This window comes from Phocoena sinus, chromosome 9 (genome assembly GCF_008692025.1).
Source record: "Phocoena sinus isolate mPhoSin1 chromosome 9, mPhoSin1.pri, whole genome shotgun sequence".
Taxonomy (NCBI): domain Eukaryota; kingdom Metazoa; phylum Chordata; class Mammalia; order Artiodactyla; family Phocoenidae; genus Phocoena; species Phocoena sinus.
In genome coordinates, this window is record NC_045771.1 from 20,201,812 (window position 1) to 20,217,167 (window position 15,356).

At 42.3% G+C, this 15,356-nt stretch overlaps 1 protein-coding gene across 2 annotated transcripts in view; it reads left to right on the top strand.

Annotated features, from left to right (window-relative positions):
• CHCHD3 (coiled-coil-helix-coiled-coil-helix domain containing 3) overlaps positions 1 to 15,356 on the top strand; it is a 314,451-nt gene that overhangs the window by 252,495 nt on the left and 46,600 nt on the right. The gene's annotated exons all lie outside the window — the stretch shown is intronic.

Here is a 15,356-nt window from a genome sequence, read left to right on the forward strand (position 1 = left end):
ATTGATAGTGCCTAACCAGAAATAGGAGGGAGGGAGAAAGAAAGAAAGAAGGAAGGAAGAAGGGCTGTGTAGTGCAATTTTAATATCTTTTTTTCTGTTCTCTTTTCACCTTTCACCTACCAGCAGGTTTGGGGAAATGAAATAACCACAAAACAGGACTTTATATTTTGTTACCTCTTGTCCTGATATGGCTCCTGGTAGGAAAGCGAATTTCTTTTTCCTCACTTCAGGCCACCACAGTACCAGTGGGACTGTGACTGGCATTTGCAGGGACTTAAAAATCACTCAGGATAGAAGATACTGTTGGCAAAATGTCCTTAATGTGCAGTCATATGTGCCATTTTCTTTGTAATGAATAAGAGAATATATTAACATTGCACTTTTATTAGCATTTGTAATACATGCAAAGATATTAACCTTCAGTGCATTTCTGAAATAGTGTCTCATGGGCAGAGGCTTTAGTTTACAAGCAGGGAAATAAGACTGCAGTCAAATGACATCTTTCCTAAATACCAGAAGTAGTAAAACTCCATCTGTTAAACGATTCTTCTTCAGTATAAATATTGGCGATAATAACTAATCTTGGAGATCAAAAAGTGGTAAAAATTGATGGTATTTGGTAGAAATTAATACTATAATTAATTTACCATTGTCTTGAAAAGTTTTAATTGAAAAGCCCTCAGTGCTTTATTTTATTCTGTGTGCTTGTGATAAAAACTGTCTCATTAATTCATCCAATTTGGATAATCAAACCAGTTATTCAGACCTTAAACTGAAGTTACAGTCCTGAGCAGCACTTGAAGATCTTCTTCTCTCAAGACTCTTCATTCCTAACCCAAACGAGTTGCTGGCCATTAGTAGCCAGTTGTTGACGGTTTACATTGGTCAAATTAGGCAAATAAGTCTGAAATGTCTACTTCATAATATGTATAGCCACAGCCATTATATACTTCTTACCATGATGTGAAATGATATGTATAGCAAAACTCCAAGTTTCCAAGCTTTCTACATCATCTTAGTCTTGTGCAGTTAACTTCTGGGCAGTAATGAATCCACAGATATCTGTCGTGGTTTTATTATGTGTAAGATCCTAGGTTCTCATATATCCTTCACAAGGGCTACTCATCAGGCACAGGGGAGACCGTCTTTAATTTCTTATCAGTATTATTGAAAAGAGAATCCTACGATCCCAAGCTTCCCCCCGGTCCCTGATGTGGCCTGGGCTACAGGGCCATTGCAGTCAGTGCTGTCATTGCCTATTTCAAACCATTTGAAAATGAAATCACCATTGGTCCTCTCATGTTTCTCCCTGTTCCTGAAAGCCCTTTGGTGGTTAACGTTTTTTGAGGGTGGGGTACGGGGAACAGATCTCACAGCGTGAATGAACTGAAAAGTTATCCGACATATTTAAGTAACGCTGGCACTTCTGGGCCTCCTGCTGAGGACTGCCAGCTTGACTTTACAGAATGACATTTATGACACTAAAGATGTAGAAACTCATGGAAAGAGGCTGAAAACCAGTTTCTGGCCTGTTTGAATACTGGTTTAATGGTAATAGAACGTTAATTGTGTGGTGTTGATTATTCTTAAAATGTCCAGCTTGTTTTAGACAGGATTTTGCTACTATTAGAGAAAATTAAAGCAGTTTGCCATCAATTCCGTTGAGTTCCTCCTCAGTGCCTAGCCACAAGTAGCAGCCCTGCCACCAGCAGTGGGCAAATCTGTGCCAAGTGTAATTACTTCAGATACAATTCCATTTATTCATAGGGAAGACTGTTGCTGTCCGTGAGAACGTAGTTGAGAGAAGAAAAGATGTATAAGTTTATGTTAATTATATACCCCATGCTGGAGGTTTGATTTTAACATGAGTGCAGCTTTTTAATCCCTTTATCAAAAACACATGCAGGAACCTTCTTTGCTGCCACCTGAACACTTTGTGGACACCTTCAGGTTACGTGAACAGTCACCAACCCTCACGTGAATTGTATTCTAAAACTTGGTTTTTAAGTTGGCAGTGTGAAAGTGGAAACCCATTTTCCTTTAGAAATAAGGTGGTAACTAATAGGTTCCTAGAACAACCTACTGAAATTTATTAGTTGAGATAATAAGAATAATAGTAATAATAGCAGCTACTGTTTGTTAAAAGCTTACTGTGTGCCGGAAATTGTGCTGAGGGCTTATGCATTATCTTAATAATCTTTACAGCAAAACAGTAGGAACCCATGAAAAAGTTGCACCTTACAGAGATTAAGCAGTTTGCGCCAGCTTGCATAGCAAGAGAAAGGCAGAGCCCAGATTTGGACGTAGGTGTTTTAGATGCCAGATCCTATGTTAACCATCAGGGTAAATGGCGCAAGTATAAGCAGTGACTATATTATGGAAGCTAACTAACTTTGGTCGTACTACTTTATTAGAAGAAAACTCATCTCGATTCCAGTTGGGATATTAGGAACATTTGTTCCCCCAGTGTAGTACTTTGGACACACTTCCATCCACCTTATGCGCGCACATACACTCAGGCCAACATAGTGGCGAGGAGAAGTAGAGACAGTGCCCTAGTATCTCTGTAGTGAGGGGTCTGAGGAGCCCCTGGTGTTTGCCAGATGCTGTTCCAGGCGCTGGGAATACTGTCTAGATGGAACAGACATGAGCCCTGCCCTCTTGGAGCTTACAGACTAATCAGAAAAATGACTAGTCACCCAAATAAACTCGACAGTTATAGTTGTGCTAAGTGCTGTCAAATGCTATAAGAGCATGTGACATGAGAATCCACTGTGAGGGATCAGAGAAGACCTCTCTTTAGGCTAAAATAGTAGGTGTTGGGGGAGCATAAAGGAAGGTCATTTAAGCAGCTAGATCAGCAAGTGTTAAGGCCCCAAGGAAGGAGCTCAGCTCCTTTGGGGTTCTGAAAGGAAGCATGCAGGAAAGCAGAGTGGGGAAAGATGAGGCCGGAGATGGAGTGGGGGGCCATGTCCTACTAGGCCATAATTAGTATTTCGAATTTTATCCTAAGAGCAGTAAGGAGTGTTTGAAGGATTAGGGTTGTAACCTGGAAGTTATAAGATCCATTTAAAAGGAGGTGTTCCAGTTGTTGTGTTGATAATGAATTGCTGTAAAGATGAGGCTGGAGGACTCAGAATGGAAACCAGGAGACTTCTTAGGAGATTTTTGAAATATTCCAGGTGGTGGTGGTAGCGACTTGATCTAGAATAATGACAATGGAGATGGAGAGAAATAGGTTGATTCTGGATCTGTTTTTGAAGTTTAATTGATAAGACTTGGTGACAGATTGGATATTGGGAATGAGAGAAGAGGCGGTGTCAAGGGGGATTCCCTGATTTTGGAAGGTCCATTTACTGAGATGGGGAAGAAAGAACAAATTGCGGGTAGAGGAAGGAATTAAGTGTTCGATTTTAAACATGTAGCACCTGTAAAACCTTCAGTGTGAATAGCAGGAGGCAGTCACCTGTAAGAAGGCAGGGCTAGAGGTACAGATTTGATAGCTGTCAGCACACAAGTGAAAGCCACATGAATGGTTGAGATCCTGGTGGAGAGACTATATAGAGAGAAGAGCAGGATATGGCCCTGAGGATCTCCCACATCAAGAGATCAGTTAGAAGAAGATGAGCTGATGGAGAAGCAAGGGAGGAAGTGCAGTGTTTGTAGAAGCCAAGAAGCCCCTTTCAGGAGAGGGGAGTAATTTACTTAAGTCCATGCTGATTGCTCCTATAAGACGTCTACCAAGCATGGTTGGATTTAGCCACTTGGATGTGGATAGAAGAGAATGGATGGAAGGTAGGAAGTGGAGGTGGCTGTCATAAGAATTGTATTTGCTAGAGCTGTGCTTTCAACAATATGATAGCCACTAGCCACGGGTGACTGTTTAGATTTAAATTTATTAAAATTAAATAAAATATAAAATGTTACCTTTGTTGCTTTAGTCACACTTCAGGTGCTCAGTAGCAACATGTGGCCTTGACCAGTGTGTTGGGCTGCATAGACATGACCGTTTCCATCACTGCAGGGAGTTCTCTCAGAAAGCACTCTTCGTGGGAGAGCTCTTAAAAATGATCTAGTAGGGAAAGGAATTGTTATGAGAGAGGCACTCTTCCTCCAAAGTAACGGTAGAAAAGTTGCAGATCCAGATTTTATGATGGGACAGTGAGGGAGATACCTGGTTTCTGTTTTTCTCAATGAAAATTAGAAAAATGGCCAAGAGTGAGAGGAGAATGGACATGTAATGAAATAATCATGGGAAAGAGGGCAAGAATGAATTTACCACAGAAATGTAAAAACATGGTAGGCAGAATTTAGTGTCTACCTATGGATTTACCCTGGTTATATGATTTTCCTCCAGAAACACTCAACTGGAGAGCTGTATTAAAGGACAGTCATATGGCAGGCGTTCAGCGACTGGAGCTGCGTGTGAGGGCTTAGATTAATACTGCTGAATTGGAACCCTTAGGGAGATGTAAAACTAATGGGGCTCAGCTTGATGAATCCAATCCAGGACGTGAATTGAGAAATGCACTGTCTGGTCCTGCAGTAATACATCATTATCCCTTTACATAGGAATCATTGTGATTCCGCCTCAGAAATACTCATGTGTGAGGCTCATCATAATCATTTGAAGAATTTGTGTGCAGGAGGTGGTTGTTTTCTCTACTTTCATGGTTAGTCTTGTCAATTTCAGTCTCAGCAGCTGCCTGAATGTTAAGCCAGTTTGCTAAATCTTGCCTGTCCTCTGAAAAATGCTTAAATCTGTTTATGTAACACAAGGGGTTGAGATTGTATGATGTGTTATGACATCAGCACCGAGTACTTTAATCAGAACCGTAAAAAGAAATGTTGGAATTTTTAAAGTGAAGAGTAATTGTGCAGATGTTCCATCGATGAACATGTAGTTCACTGTTTTATACATCCCATATAAACTCTTCACTTTTATTAGTTATGAAATTCTTTTGAGGTATCCCTCATTTATGGGGTATTAAGTAGGGAAACAGCAGCTACTTGCTGACGCCTTTAGGAGGAGAATCCCTATTCTCGTGGATTGTTCCCTTTCTCACTCACGTGAATTCCCATTACTGTCAGATGATTCATCTAGCTTTTGAGGTTTCCCACCGAAAGATTTCCTTCCGCCCCTCCTATGTCTCACCAATCTCTCTTTTAATATTTCTCACTGTGGACTTATGCTTTAACCAAGAGAATCGTGGTCCTCCTTAATCACACCATGTTTCTCTTTAATCACACCATGTCTGCCCTCCTTCCTGCCCTTCTTGTCTTTCTTTTTAAAGACTGTTGAATCAAAACTCCTTTTTTTCACACAACCTTCCCTCTTTACCCAACTTCTAAGCTCACCTCTGCTCATTACTGTACTTTCTGGAAATTCCTTTATCACTTGTAGAGCATGTCCTTGCTCAGAGTGTTTTTGGCTTTCTGATTTGCATGTAAATTTCCATATGAATCTTTTTTTTAAAAAAAGTCTGTTAGTGATGTCACTGCCTCTGCCTGCAGACTTTCTTCTCTTCTTCCACAGCCTTTGCTTCTTCTACTTTTCTGTCTAGAGCGCCTTCCTTACTCTCCTATCTAACTGCCTGAGCCCTTCCTGTTCTTTAAGACTACTGAAATTCTTGCATCTCATCTAAGACCTTTTCTGGTCATCTCCAGCCAAATGTACTCCTCCCCTTTCATATTTTTACTGTTCCCCATAGAAGGAGCTCTTATAAAATAGGTGTGTCTTTCTCTCCTACACGCACGCACGCACACACACACACACACACACACACACACACAGTGCCTGGTATAGAGCAAGCACTCCGTAAAGGATATTGAACTGACCTAATCCCACTGCCTTCATCTCTTTACTGCCCATTTTCTTATTTACCAATTTCCTGCTGTCTGGCTTCTGCCTTACACACTATATTGAAATTATTTCTCTAAGTTGCTGGGGATTGAATTCCACGGCCTTTTATCAATCTGTATTCTTTTCAACTTTCTTCTCTTTCATGAAGCTCTGGTTTCCCAGCCTTGTGATGCTGTCATACTGCTTCTTCTCTCCACTCCCAGTTCTCTGACCACTCCGTCTTCCTTCCCTGTCACCTTACCCCCAATGGGGCTGCTCCCCAGGACTCAACTGTCCCTCCTGCCCTCTGTCTCTGCACTCCCCGCTGTGTCTTTCAGGGGATGCTCAGTCCATGACTGTAGCCCTGTTCCCAGTGCTGAGCTCCAGGTCCACACTCTAGATTTTGGTAGGTCGTTTCTACTTGGGAACATTGCTCAAGCACTTGCATTCTTTAAATCCCCAGGCCTAAGCCACATGTGTATTGCCCAGTCTTTCGTCTTCTTGACATCCGCATCTGTTAGTTACTGCATCCTTCCATCCTTGCTTTCCGGTGCCTCCATTCTTGCCTGTTTTTATAGCTGGACACAGCTCCACTGGGCTCCCAGCCTAGATGGTTCCCACTTCCATCCATCTGATTTGTTCACATCCGATCAGCTTAGGCACCTTGATGGCTTTACTGTCTCATTTGGAGAGGTTGGTGGTTTGTCTCCACCTGCAGAACAGAGTCTAAGCATCCTCTGTCTTATCGGAAGACTGTCCAGATCCCAGTGCCTCCCTTTTCAGTGCCGCCTCTCACCTCTGCCAGCCTCCCTACAACCTGAGGCCCCTGGACGCGCCCAGCTTGACTGAGCCTGGGCCTTGGTTCACGTAGACCTTCTTACATGTCCTCTCTGCCTCTTACAGTCTTACCCTGCATTCGGGGTAAGGCTTTCACAACCCATCTCTTCTCCTCCGTGGACTCTTCCTAGACCTCCCCCAGCTCCCTCCTCAGAATAGTTGTGGCGCTTACCGCTGTACTCTTTCCCTTACACCCATCACACCGCCTTGTCTTAACCTGTGACCTTTACGAGGGTGTTTCTTTTACAGGTATGAGTTTTTCTCCCTTGTGTTTGTGCACACCTTTACCTCCTCCTCCACAGTATGTACACCCCTGTGATGTCCAGGTGGCATTTTTCTGCCTGACAGTTCCTGGAGGTTTGCGGGCATGGCCTAGTCCTAGGGCATGGTGTAGTGCACCCATTTGGGGATTCCCTGTTGGCAGGGGTAGAGCCTAAGCCTCCTCCCTTTCAGCTCATCGAAGGGATGGGAAACAGACAAGAGGCCCAGCTCTAGCCCTCTTTCCATTCCTCATTACTAGTACTCTGACACTTAAGGGCAGATCAGTATGGATAATTTTTTTCCTTTACTTGTCACTGCAGTAATACATTTGCAATTCTTTCAGTTAAGAGAGCCAGGCACATTCCTTCCTGGGTGTATCTAGTATTTGGATCTTGCTTTCAAAATGTAGTGGAAAAAAGAGTATCACCTAATGTACTATAACACACTCTCTCACTACAGACTTAAAATTTGATCTTAACCCAGTTTTTAACTGTGAATGTGTCACAGTTCTCGAGATACATGGCAGTTTTGAAATGTTTTAAACTAAGCTGTCCTTACCTTAGTATTGAAAGCACTCTCTCAAATTTGATCACTGCAGGGAAGAGGTAAGGGTACCGGAATGTATGTCTATGCTTGGGTGGCTCAGATGGAATTTCACCAAACATCTCATCCCTAAGTCACTCCTCAGCTGAGAAGGAGCATAGACAACTCATCCCAGAGCGTAATTCTTTTTGAAAAATTAGAAGCGCCTAAAAATAGGGACCTAACATGAAAGTGTGTGCTTGACCATATTTCTCCACAGGCTGCTGGTACCATACTACTCAACCTGAAGATGCTGTGATTCTGTGCTACTGCAGTAGTCAGATTGCATTGATGAAAATGACATAATAAGGCTTATGAAATAAATATTGCTCCAAATATGGAAGGATTATCTCTGGGAGATTGTCTCCGGCGTTCGTTAAAATTTGGTCAGAGTGTCTTAGGTTCATTGCAAGTGTCCTCTCTCAGTAAAAACCTGCTAGATTGCCAGGACTGGTGCCCTCCCCTTGGCTGTATGGGAGACAACCATGTTGGCTATATCCAGCTCTTCCTCTTCTGAGCCTGAGGACTTGAGCAGGAAGAATGGGTGATGAAGGGGGTAAAGGCCCTTCCAGAATTTGGAAACAAATGCCACAGTTTGCTGCAGCCCCGTAGCCTGGAGCCTGCAGCTCCTGCAGGAATCGGGGGTTGTTTAGCTGCTCAGCCAGTCCCTCTGCTCTCTCTGCATCTGGACTGATCTGGCCCATAACGCTTCCCTTTCTTGTCCAGGAGTCCCCTCGAATTCTGGTAGGTTCTTCAGCTTCCCAGTATCTTTCTACCTTCCCCGTCTTATTCCAGTTCCTACTGTCTCCCTCCTGCCTCCGAAACTGGGCATTGATCTAAGGCCAAATTATCCAGTTTTCTCCTTCTTGGCCATATGAAGTAGGAAACAGTAGCGTGGTTACTTAGCGAAGGCAGCCCCTAAGTAGGAAAGTGATGAAGGCTGAAGAGTAATGTTGGCACCAGCTGCAAGTCGGCACCATAGCCCTCCTACCAAGACAGAGCAACCAGAAACCTGTCTCACCATTCGCTTATTGTTGACAGGTCTGAAAGTGGGCATCTGGCCTCTGATTATTTTCTAGGGATTCCCTACTTGACTCAAAGAGTTTATAAACTCTTACCATACGCAACTACTCCCACCCCGCCAAACCAAGCTTGTGTTGGCAAATGTCATGAACACAAGCACTAAACTTTGCTCTGAGAGAAAGCAGAGGCATCTAGAAGGCTTGGAGTAACCAGGTTGCGGGTGTATTCATATACCCAAGGTCTGAGGAGGTCTCTCCTCTCCATCTCGGAGTCTGTCTCTATAGTTTAGATACGATGGACAGATCTTCCTGCTGGCTTGAAAGTTACTTCAAGCGAATCCTAAGGCCAGTCTTCCCCTCCTGTTCACTGGTGATGAATGTCCTCTTGTCTGGAACACTGTATGTTCAGTTCCTGTTCCATTCAAAACGAGAGCTCTGTTTAGCACTTTGTTTATAGCTCAACATTCTCATTATAAGACTTCGTGTACACCTCTGTCTCTCCCTGCTAGAGTGGGAGCCAGCAGAAGGCAAGGATCACATCTTATTCAGCACCTACCGTAGTGATGCCACGTAATGAGTGCTTGATAAATGTCTGTGACTTAATAATATCTGTTGTCGGAGTAGCTGAGTAGATGAAAGAATGAATGAACCAGCTCTCATATTTTCTATCCTTAGACCAATTTTAGTGAACATTCTAAAGTAGCAGGATAGGGGAAATGGAAATAACTCCCAAAGCCTCATAAGTAAAATAATGTAACTTTTCATTTGTGTTGTCATGAGTTCAATGTATTATATAGATACATATATTTAAAGGAAAAGAAATCCAAGGGTGATGCATTGTGTATGCTCCAGATTAACATTTTCTAAGTTGTCTAATTAAAGTGACTTTACAAAGTCAGAGATTTGTCATGCTTTTCTTTAATAATAAGAATGATGGTGATGATGATGATGATGCTTTTCCTGGCCTTGAAGTCTTATTGAGATATTTCAAGTAAAAATAATTTGGTGTGTATTAAGATGACTTGGTCTCATTCACACACTGATGCAGCCTTTGGAGATTCATATTTAACGTTTGGCCCTGGACATGTCTTCATTCACGGCTTGTAGGTCTTTTGATGGGACAGAGAAAACACTCCCAGTATTTCAGTTCTTATAACCAAGGGCCACTTCTGTGAGCTGTGATTTAATTTTGTTCCTACTATGTGTGTGGCAGGAGGTGACGTTTATGCTCCAGGTACTTTGTATAAACTGCTGCTCTCAGGCACCTTTAAAGCAAAGAGCTGCATTGTTAACTTACTAGTGCCCATTTTTATTACAGTGTTATTACTTGACATTTATTAAGCAATAAGAGCACACCAGGCATTGTTAAAGAAGAAAGGGAGAGGGAAGGATGGCTTATACTTCTCTAAATTAAGGGTCACCCAGACTAAAGTGCAGTATGTTAGGTGTAGAATTTTACCTAACGAGAGGACTTTGTGTGAGCTTGAGAAAATAATATCTCTTGAGTATTTGGTTTTTTCCTAAAGTAAGTGTGATGGGAAGTTGATTTCGAGTTCTTCCAGGTTGAGTTAATGGTTTATTTTTTTGTTTGTTTGTTTGTTGTTGTTGTTTTTTGCGGTACGCGGGCCTCTCACTGTTGTGGCCTCTCCCATTGCGGAGCAACAGGCTCTGGACGCGCAGGCTCAGCGGCCATGGCTCATGGGCGCAGCCGCTCCACGGCACGTGGGATCTTCCTGGACCGGGACACGAACCCATGTACCCTGCATCGGCAGGCGGACTCTCAACCACTGCGCCACCAGGGAAGCCCCTGAGTTAATGTTGAAATCAATTATGTTCTGTGTCCCCAAACTCTGTATAGTTATTGCTGCTTATCCCAGATATCCTTTGTGTAAGTAATTATTTTATTTTATTTTATTTTTGACCATGTGGCATGTGGGATCTTAGTTCCCCAACCAGGGATCAAACCAGTACGCCTTGCAGTGGAAGCATGGAGTCTTAACCACTGGACCGCCAGGGAAGTCCCAGTAACAGTTATTTTATCTCCCTTTTTAGAGATATAAACCTTGCTGCACATAGCCCAGATATGGCAAGGGTACCATGATATAGTGGAAGATGAAAGTTAGCCAACCTCTCTAGGTCACGAGATTTTAAGAAAGTGTATTTACAAAACAAAACAGCTGGGGCCCTTGTTCTTTGGAGATGCAGCAGAAGATGGCCCCATTTTTCTAAGTTTAGACCCTTGGTGGGACGAGCCCATGTAGCAGAATCCCACGCAGGGTATGGTGAAATTGGCAAGATACCATGAGGGTTCTCTAAGAAGAGCGGGGCAAGAGCTGCCTCCTCGGGAAAGGAAACCAGGCACTGGGGAGTCCTGTAGTGCTGAGGTGTATTGTCCACTAAGCAAGAAGGCAGAGTCATCCAGGCCCACCAGTTTCATGTGGTCACACGTTACTAGGTTCCCACTCTCTTGCTAGGTTTTTCCTAATGCCCTCATCATTTCCGGGTACCCAATATTACTGAATAAGGAAGAAAAATATATTGCAAAATTGGAAAGTTTTTCATTCACCTTATACCCTGGCGTGTTTGTGCTCATATACTTAGAGCATGGGAGGCCTGTTGGTTTAAGAACAGTGTACCTGTGTGCGTAGAGCACTGTATTGTTCATATCATCTTGGATAGGTGACCAGAGGTCCCATCTTTGGGATTGTCCTCGTTCTAGGACTTTTACTCAGGATCCTAAAACCTGGGGGAAGACTGATAATGCTTTCCCCTCCCTCCTTGCATATCACCTGCCTCCTGTGGGTTCAGAGGACTGAGTTGTGATACTGATTCCAAAAGTCACCAGTTCCCGTGAAAGATGCATTGTTGCAACCTGTTAAAAGATCAGAATCTCCTCCCCAACCCCCCGAAAAAATTAGAATTCCCCTTGTAGCGCCAACCACTCTCGTATCCACCCTGCACTCAACGAATGATTTTTGTGTCCGAGAGCTTTAGGAATTGTGGCTGCTCACTGATTGTCATTACATGACTTCTTGAGCCTTCCGAGTGGTATGAGGAGGGCTGTCTCCACACTTTTCTCCCTTCTCTGAAATTACCTCATTATCCTTTTTGTTTATATTAGAACTAAAATGATGGGTAAGTAGTTTTCTCGAAATATAAAGCTCAGACCCACCTCAAAGAAGTTTCTAAGACATGAAAGTAGGAGAGGCAACAGCAAAACCAACAGATAGCTCTAAAACAGATAACCAAGTGGAAATGTATTATACTAGAGTCTTTTTTTTTTTCTTTTCTTTTCTTTTTGGCTGCGTTGGGTCTTCGTTGCTGCGCGTGGGCTTTCTCTAACTGCGGCGAGCGGGGGCTACTCTTTGTTGTGGTGCGTGGGCTTCTCATTGCGGTGGCTTCTCTTTTGCGGAGCACGGGCTCTGTAGTTATGGCTCGTGGGCTCTAGAGAGCAGGCTCAGTAGTTGTGGTGCACAGGCTCAGTTGCTCCATGGCATGTGGGATCTTCCCGGACCAGGGCTCAAACCCGTGTCCCCAGCATTGGCAGGCGATTCTTTTTTTTTTTTTTTTTTTTTGCAGTACGTGGGCCCCTCACTGTTGTGGCCTCTCCCATTGCAGAGCATAGGCTCAGCGAGCCCGCTCCGCGGCATGTGGGATCTTCCCTGACCAGGGCACGAACCCGTGTCCCCTGCATCGGCAGGCAGACTCTCAACCCCTGCGCCACTGGGGAAGCCCTGGCAGGCGATTCTTAACCACTGCGCCACCAGGGAAACCCAATACTAGAATCTTAAGAAGAGAGTTCTGAATACTGCTTATTTATCTCAGCATCATTTTTACCAAAACATCTTCATTTCTCTTTGACCAATTAATTCAACTTATAGGAAACTCTACGAAAGAAATCATCGTAGTGATAATTTTTGTCCATCACCATGGTGTTTTAAGCACTTAAAACTTAGAAACAGCCTAAATATGTATCTTTGTTCTTTTCTGTTATTTTTTCCCCCTAAGTTTCTACATTGATCTGTCAGTATTATGAGAAGAATACTTGGATGTATTTTATTAGCTGCCTTTTAAGTGAATATTAGCATTAAACATTGGTAAAAAAATTGTTTTACTGACTACAGAATACCTACCAGGAATGCTTCTTTGGGTGTTGTTCTCTATCCAGATCTTTGGTCTCCAGTTCTGCCATTGAATACCGTCAACGACCTCCTTGGCCCGAAGTACCACTGTGGGATGAGGTGGGGTAGGGCGGGAAGGGCAGAGGGCCAGCTTCTAGTGCTGGTGGAAGGAGGGAAGAGACAGGGAGCCATGTATAGAGTACAGAAAGGAAAGGCAACGGGAGGAGACAAGTGGTGGGATCCATCAAAAGTCCCCAATAATTTCAAGTCCACTAAACTGGATTTTTTTCTTATTTTTGAGCAATATATATTTCCGTGTATCAACTTTATTCCACCTGTTCCTTTTTGGTAAGTATGTTTTTGGACAACTATTCTCTCACTTCTTTATTATGGTTTTAAGTTCCCCAGATATTTCATCTTTCTCTTAACATTTGTCATTCACCATTTCTTTTTTTTAATCTTTTCATACAAAGATAGTAAATTGTTTAAATGTCTCTTGCTGCTAAGATTTAATTTTCCTTCTTGGGTATCTTGAAATTCTGCCTTTTGTTATTTTTTACCTAATGGTGGCTTTTTCCATCAGCAGGAATGAAAGCAGTCAATAAAAATCAATTGTTGACTCAATGACTATATGGAGGGTTTACCATAATGCATATTGGAAATGTCTTTGAAACCCTTTTCCTGAATGGAAGGTGCCATGCTTGGGTTTTATGGCCTCCTAAAGTTAGACAGTAATCTCATTTAGCATTTTCCCAAAGTGAAAACAGTGCATTAGGGCAGCATAACAGCATTACAGATCAATACGGAGACAGAGCTTTGCCCTTACAGATTAATCCAAGCAAAATGTACCAGAGTCTAGTCCAGGAACTGGAAGACAATTATGTTGATTTCCACCCCTCTTTCCCCCATTCTACCATCTAATCATCAATACAGGTTGAAATGTGTACAAAAAGGGTTTCTGAAAATGCCTGCGTTTGCGTGCACACACGGACTCTCACACAGAGCAGACTACCATACAGGAAATAAAGGGCCCTGGAAGTGAGTAGTATTGATTTGTGGTGATAAAAGTATATTTTGACACCTTTCAAATTATGAATAACTCATGGACTTTAACTTGCATGACTAAATAGCTCAACCCAGGGTAAATGCTTACATATAACTTGAATTACCTCTTTCTAAAGAGTCCATAGTATTAGATGAATGAATCCCATTGTGCAGAGTCTTTTTAGAAGGAGAAACAACCACAGCATCTTCCTTGTGATGAGCACTGTGTGGGAGCTCATTCTTTATGGTCTTTTGCTGTGTGTTAATGGGGAGGGGCTGCATATCTGGTCGGGTTGCTTCTGGCCTTCTCTCCCATCTTCTTTCCCCCTGCTTTAAATCTAAGGTATATTGGAGGGATGATGGTCCTCCACACTAGGATAGCATGTAACCCTGCTTTCTCATGAACTGTTAAAGGCATTCATCGTATATTTGCTGGGTTCAGCTAACCTGATGCTTGATCTTATGTTATTTAGTCCAGAAGTGTGTCTTGCTATAATCAGTTAGTCGTAGCTGTGCTTCTACCCTTCGAAACACAGCTGACTCTTTTTAGATACTGATGTTCATGGCAGGGGATCAGGGAAATCTGTGTCCGGAGACATTCACAGACATCTGAACTTCAAAACCTTAAAGCGAGTTGAAACTCCTGGGATTGGATTTAAATTCTGTTCTTAGGTGTTTGGCCAAACAGTAAGGTAATGAATGAAAGAGTACAAGCAATGTTATCTCTGTGTCTACTTTTTTAGAGGGTAGTAGGAAGTAAATTCCCTTAGCGGCCAGTAACGTGGCTTGCATTTCAGTTTTCTATTCTAGCAAAGTGTGTATACTAGCTTAGTGTGTTGGATAAAAGCAATGAGGAGACAGATCGTCAGCCAGGGGTTTCCTTATTGATGAGAAATATTTCTCCTGTGTTCTCTAGGGGTTTTTCAGAACTCATCAATTTAAAATAATGCTATTTCATGATTACTATGGAAATAACAAATTTAAATTCCAAGAGAAGAACTGATAAGAGGCTGGAACCTTTTGTATTAAACAAAACTAATTTGAAAAAAAATGAATCCCTAGATTAAAGTGATAGTAATATATATATTTTTCTGTGTATTTAGTCCTTATATTCCAAGTTCCTCTCCCATTGTAACAAGAAGATTTCATTTGTGTTTGCATAATCCATTTGCTTTATTTTATTATTATCATTTTTCAAGTGTATATTATCAGCTTTTTGGAAGCATTTATGTTTAGTAGTGCATATTCACTGAAAGCACTCTAACTAAAATCTTGAGATTTGTAAGTATAACTAGTAAAATTTTAGCTCAAGGAATTAAATTTTCTCTGCACACATTTGTATTCTCAACAATTTATTGCATGACTTCTATAAGAGGGATCCATGTCGATAGCTGAGATAACAAAGAAAATAAGATGCAGTCCTTACTTGGGATTTGCATGCTAGTAAATTGCAGTAGACTGTAGTGTAGTGCATGGTAAAGGAAGTTAATACTGGTTAGGGGGTCACCATAAAGGGAATGATAGACTCTGCTGTGGTTGGAGAGAGCTCTGGTGAAAGCCGTATAGAGGAGGTTGCACTTCAATACTTAGCTCGAGTATTGAAAGATGGGTAGGTATTTTCCAGATACATAGAACTGGGTGAGGCTT